Here is a 6,611-nt window from a genome sequence, read left to right as displayed (position 1 = left end):
AATATAAAGTATTTTTTTATTCTCTCTCTCTCTCTCTCTCTCTCTCTCTCTCTCTCTCTCTCTTTGTAATACATTAATAAATAGGCAAACATTAAAGAGTAAAAATTTAAAAAAATGTATATATTTTTGTTAAAATGTAAAAATATTAAAAAAATGTATATTCCTCTGTGGCGGATTCATCTCTTCAAAAAAGTTCTTTGCATTAACGCAGTCCCAGTGTTTACTAAAAATTACTATTTTTATTTTGTAGATTTTTTTAGTGTAAGTGGCGAAATATCTATTCTCTTTTGAAGAAGAAAAATATTTGCTCTGCTTTTTCAGATGTTAACATTTTTTGTGACTAACGTGAATCCATTTTTAATTAATATCTAAGACATGTTAATCTAAATAAACGATTCTATCCTATAAATAAAAAGCGACAACAAACGGCAAAGGGATAGACCGCCTCCGGGTCGGCATGAGCCCATCCCCATAATAATTGTAATAAAAATATCACACATTTGCCATCCAAAACATCGGCCGGCGTCAAGTCAACATTTTAAACATAAGCATATTGATAACAACTAGACCTACGTCGAAGTAAGGAATATTTCAGTATCGAGTTTCGAGTTCTCGGTTCGTGCATTTCCAGGGATTACGATTACTTGCGGCGCAAAAGTAACGAATTAGCTTAGTAACGAGTAACGAGTCCTAAATTCAAATAGTAAGCGTTACTTCGTGTCCTCGTAAAGTAACTGTTACTTTGTAACGATTACTTAGAATTTTTACATCACTACTATCAATTGCTATTTCAGAAGTGATTTCAACATTTTGCATGTTACTTTTCGTTTTAGATAGAAGTTATGTGCCCAGAGAAAACATTCTTAAAATTCTTTTGTACTTTATTTAATATTTTATTAAGTAGGCAAAATAAGATTTAAGATTTGGGATTTGGGATAAGCCAACATAATTCTATTTAATAGAATGGCAACACTGTCTATCGTCTTTACTGTCCCCACTAACTGGATCTCCCACTCTGGCTCTAGCTCATTCCTCTTCTCCCTATTCCATGTTCATTTTCACATTCTCACATAGCCTTTTGCCTTAGAAGTATTTAATAGTTATTTTTTAAAAAATGTATTCTCGTGAGCAAAAAATAAATATTGTGATATGGTACAGCAAAGCTGAAAGTGCCGAGGAAGTTGTTGGGCAATTTATATTTGCGTACCCGGGTCAACAGGTCCCATCGCGCCAAACGATTTTTAATATTTTTAATCGTTTTAAGCAATCTGGCTGCATTAACCAGTGTGGTAAATGCTACCACGAGGATCAAGAACCCCGTCCTATTCCTGAAGAAAGAGTCGAGAGGGATCAAAATGTATGTGCCTTTGTAGAAGCAAGTGAGCCATGCTCCAGCAGCCAAATTTCACAAGAAATTGACGTTCCGGACCGCACAGTTCGGTATGTTTTGAAAAAACATGGTTACAAATCGTACAAAATTAAAACTACCCAAGAAATTTTCCCACGTGACTGTATCGCACGAATGGAGTTTTGTGAGACCATGAGGCAGAAAATTGATGAAAACGAACAATTTTTAAAAAACATTTTATTTACAGACGAATCATCATTTTCTCTTCATGGTCATCACAATCCTTCAGCCGTTAGATATTGGTCACGGGAAAATAAACATCTGACTGTGCCATTACGTACCCAATATCCCCAAAAAATTAATATGTGGGCCGGTATTTTGGGCGACCATATTGTTGGGCCTTTTGTGATCGATGGGTATTTAAATGCTGCAAAATACTTGCAGATGCTGCAGAATCAAATTATACCAGCTGTGCGGACCCTTAATGTCAATTTTGATGAAATTTGGTTTCAGCAGGATGGCTGTCCTGCTCACAATGCAAGACCAGTTCAGAATTCCTGACAAGGACTTTTCCTGAACGGCTTATTTGTGGCAGAGGCAACATACCATGGCCGGCAAGATCACCGGATTTGACCCCTCTGGACTTTTTTTTGGGGTCACTTTAAAAGCAACAAATTTATAGGTATCCACATGAGAGACCTGCAAATTTAGTTGAATTAAGGGCCAAAATATTTGATAGTACTAACTCCATAACACCGGAAGTACTATCGAATGTTAGGACGGAGTTTTATAATCGGCTCGGGTACTGCGAAGCCCAACAGGGAAATGTTTTTGAACATTTGTTTAAATAAATTTTGTTCTTATTTATTATTAATTTTGTTTATAGTTTATTTATTATAAGAAATCCTTTTTATTTATTTTTAAAAATGTTTATGAGTTTACTTTTTTTTAGAATACTTGTTTTTTATTTCAATTTTAGGCTTAAGGCTGATAAAAATTCAACTAAGTTTAAAGCACTGTTGCATTAAATACAACAGGGAGTAACATGATTGTAAAACATATTATTAACTGAAAAATGCGATTAATAATCACCACACCGACATCTGACTGATACTGATTCTATTTTCTATTCTATTCTATTACTAGTTCAAAGTCACACAAACGTCTTAAAGCCCCGCCCCCTCTCGCAGAGGCTCGCTCGTCGTATCACTTCCCCTAAACGAAGGTAGGGAAAAGACTCTTTATCCATCTCTGTTGCACTGCAGTATATTTTGCAGCCTTAACATCTTTTTTTATCGCATTGAAAACCTCCTATTGCTAATGTTTTTTTGCCAGCGCGGTATACCTATATACGTTAATGTACTTATACATTTTGCCTCATCATTTTACCCCATAAATGGCGTAATTTTGAAAAGCAAAAAAAACGTGTTTGGTTAAATCATATCGAAAACTATCCACATTAATACCGAAAGTTTTACGCATCATATTCTACAAAACAATATCCACAATAAACTCTATCACCCCCGTTCATTTTCGTAGCTTATTTACGAAGGATGGAGAGTAGAACTTTGTAAAACCATTCATAAATGATGCCTAATATAGTCCCTTCAGCGACTAAGGGAAGATTTCGACATAAGAAATCCAAAAAATAACAAACAGAGCGAGATAAGAGCTTACGGTGGAAACTACTCCGATTTCCTGACTGCTGATGACGCTGCAATAGACTATATACGTAATCTTGACGTTTGTATTTAATCTCACTGTATTTGTCTCCTGTTGCGCGTATTTTGTTTGTGATATACCGTGTTCCTTTTATATTTATATATTTTATATCTTTTTGTATTGTTTATATTTTTACGTGTATTATTTTGTAATATCTGTTAAACGATGTGCTTGCCATACGATAAATAAATAACAAACAATGAAATTTGTTTATGAATTAAAATGACAAATGCAACTATCAGGGAACCTCCCGTTGGACAGCCCATAGTTTTGCACCATTTTTTCTCAAGTAGTAGTTAATTTTGAAAAATGTTGAAATATATGAACCTATTGATTTTACGTTTTACCTTATTCATTTCTTTCAAGTTTCAATTTTTCATTTAAAAATAATCGAATATAATTATTATCCCACTTTAAAACATACATATATTATACTAAAAAGTAAAAAAATATATTTGATATTATTTAGTGTTGCAAAACTTTCAAAAATTAAAACTAGCAAAAAAGTTCTTCTTCTATCGTATTACAAATTATAAATCCATCGATTCGGTCTGCAACAACGATTAAATGACCCATCACTAAACAGAATTACACTGCGCACGCGCCTAGAACTGTGTACCATGTGTGGCTGGAAGATTTCCGATGTAGCTTCGGCTTTTGTGTCGGATACACATTGTACCAAAAGTGGTTCTCCCGGCTGGGCATGAACCCTGCTCGAGGCTAAATCGTTCGGCTCGAGGCTAAAATATGACGAATTCCGCTTGAGGTCTCGCCCTCCTCTCGGAATATTAGTACGCCTTTTGGAAATAATTTGCTATAGCCTCGTTTCGGGTTTAACTCGTGCTCGCCTCGGCCTATTTATACGCACCTTTAGATTTTTGATATGCTCCTTCCTTAATTTTTATAATCAAAGATTTAAACAAAAAACTCTTAAATAGGGGCGCAACTAGACAGAGACTTTTAGGGGGGCTAAAGTCTTTTGGGGAGGCTTAGGTAGTAATTTGGTTGTTTTTTTTAAAGGCTTTATAAGATAATATTGCTCTGAGGACAAAACCAATTTTATACGACCCGCAAAGCCCCCCTATCAACACCCTAGTTGCGCCACTGCTCGAAATACGAAACTAAAGTGTCAAAACGAATGACAATGTCGACCTGTCAAATAAATAAATAAATATGTCAACTTGACATTTTTTTACACCAGGGCTATCACCTGAATCCTGAATCCCCAGCGGGAAATTTAAATTCCAGTTAGTCAGCCCAGCGCCGAATTTGTCCATAGTTGGCAACAGTGAATTTAACCTTTAACTGGTCCGGTAATAGATGTGTATCATAAACGGTCCGGCGTAGTCTGTAGGAGACTACGCCTTTTAAAAAGTTTAAAAAACACACACAAAAAAAAATATTTCATTATACAGGGTGTCCCAGAAATAAGTGCAGATATTTTAACTGATAGTATAGTTCAACCCCAGAAACACGCCTATGAGGTTTTTTTTGCGAAAAAAAAATGTTGAAAATTTAAAATTTTTCTTGACATTTTCCGGGAAATTTGAAAAAACTTTTTAGTGCCACTTGTTTATTCACCTGAGATTTCTCTACGGTGTATATAAACCATGCAGTGTTGTAACCTCCTATGTTATCCACATTCTACATAGTTCTACATTTATAAATTCATAGAAAAATTTCTACTCAAAAATTAAGAATGTTAAATTTTCATCAGTGCTCATTATTAATAATTATTATAGAAAAAAAACACATTAATTATTTTTAGTACTTACCCTTTCAATGAAAACTTAACAAAAACCACCGAAAATTAACTAAAACATTACGTTTATGACGTTTACGAAAATGATTCATCATATTATTCACAACCAGGTCACAAAAAAGAAATTCCTAAAATGTTCGTAATAATCGTAATTTAGAATTCAATATTTGTTTTCCTTCATGTTTCTCTGTTTTATTTGAACCACTGATTTACAAAACACCTTGAAAAGCGCACATTACTTTGAATACCGTCTCTTATCGCCACTTTACGAACTACTTTCAATTTAAGACATGTTTCACTCAACAATTTTAAATACCTATTTTATTTTTTCGCTATTTTTTCGATGTATTTTGACAGCCCAAACGTCGCGCGTCAGCCAAGAGTGCCACGTGTGAACTGGTCCTTTGAGCCGCGCCGTCGTGGCAGGCTTGCGTCAGACGACGATGTTAAGCAACGTTGCCGTAGTTACAACAATTTCAAATTCAAGACATTCGAAGCAATCAAATTCGTATTAAATTTTAAAAACAAAACAGAGAAACGTGAAAGGAAACAAACAAAACAAAAATGAATTGATTATTCGTCGGGCTGTTTTCGATATATTGAATTCTGAATTACGATAAACATTTTAGAAATTTCTTTTTTGTGACCTTATCAATAATCAATTCTTTTGTGTTTTGTTTGTTTCCTTTCATGTTTTTCTTTTTATTTTTAAAATTTAATAAGAATTTGATTGCTTCGAGTGTCTTGAATTTGAAATTGTTGAAACTACGGCAACCTCGCATGACGCAAGCTCGACACGCCGGCGCGACAAAGAAGCAGTGAGCAGTTACCAACCAGTGATCAGTGATGCGTGGCTGTCTTGGCCGACGGTTGGGCTTTTGACGGAATTGTCGAAATACATAAAAAAATAGCGAAAAAGCAAAATACGTATTTAAAATTGTTGAGTGAAACATGTATTTTCTTAGATTGAAAGTAGTTCGTAAAGTGGCGGTAAGAGACAATAATTCTCAACATTTATTCATTCAGAAAGATATTCAAAGTAATGTGTAATGTGTGCTTTTCAAGGTGTTTTGTAAATCAGTGGTTCAAATTGTGATGAAACCTATATGAAAATAATGTGTTAAGTTAGAAATGGGGACTGTTATTTTAGCAGTTTTTATAATAGCACGTACAAGTAAAGCAGCACAATTAAGTGTATTTTAGTTACGTGTGTATCGAAAAAGAGAACTGTCGCAGTTACATCGATCTGTCATAAGTATCTTTTTTAATGTTGGGTAAGTTTTTTAATTTAACTTTTGAACATTTAACTTTTAATTTATTTTATGTAATAATATCACAATCTTAAATGTAATGCATCTCTGCAAACTCCTCAGGTGTTGTGATTTTATGACTTACTTGTAAACATAGACTTTCTTGTCCATATGGCAACACAGTGCGTCGAATTAACTGAAATCTGGGCTTGATCCGGGTAATTGGATGTAGTTGGCAATATCTGCCGGCGGTTCTCAAAATGTTGCGATTATTTTTTTAAATTTTCAAAGTTAAATAACTCAGTTATTTTCAATTTATTTTAAAAATGGTAAAGAGAAAATATGTTTATTTTGACCAGATCTACCACCTCTTAAAATATCTGCACTCATTTCTGGGACACCCTGTATATTATATTATGTATTATATAACTAATCTAGACAAAAATGGGTTCAATTAATATTAACAAGAAAATATAGTACAAAAATAAAATAACATACATATAAATTTGAAAAAAAATCAATTAGGTTT

The sequence above is a fragment of the Sitophilus oryzae genome, unplaced genomic scaffold (assembly GCF_002938485.1).
Source record: "Sitophilus oryzae breed Bouriz unplaced genomic scaffold, Soryzae_2.0 scaffold_1693_pilon_pilon, whole genome shotgun sequence".
Classification (NCBI taxonomy): domain Eukaryota; kingdom Metazoa; phylum Arthropoda; class Insecta; order Coleoptera; family Curculionidae; genus Sitophilus; species Sitophilus oryzae.
This window is presented reverse-complemented; position numbering follows the sequence as displayed.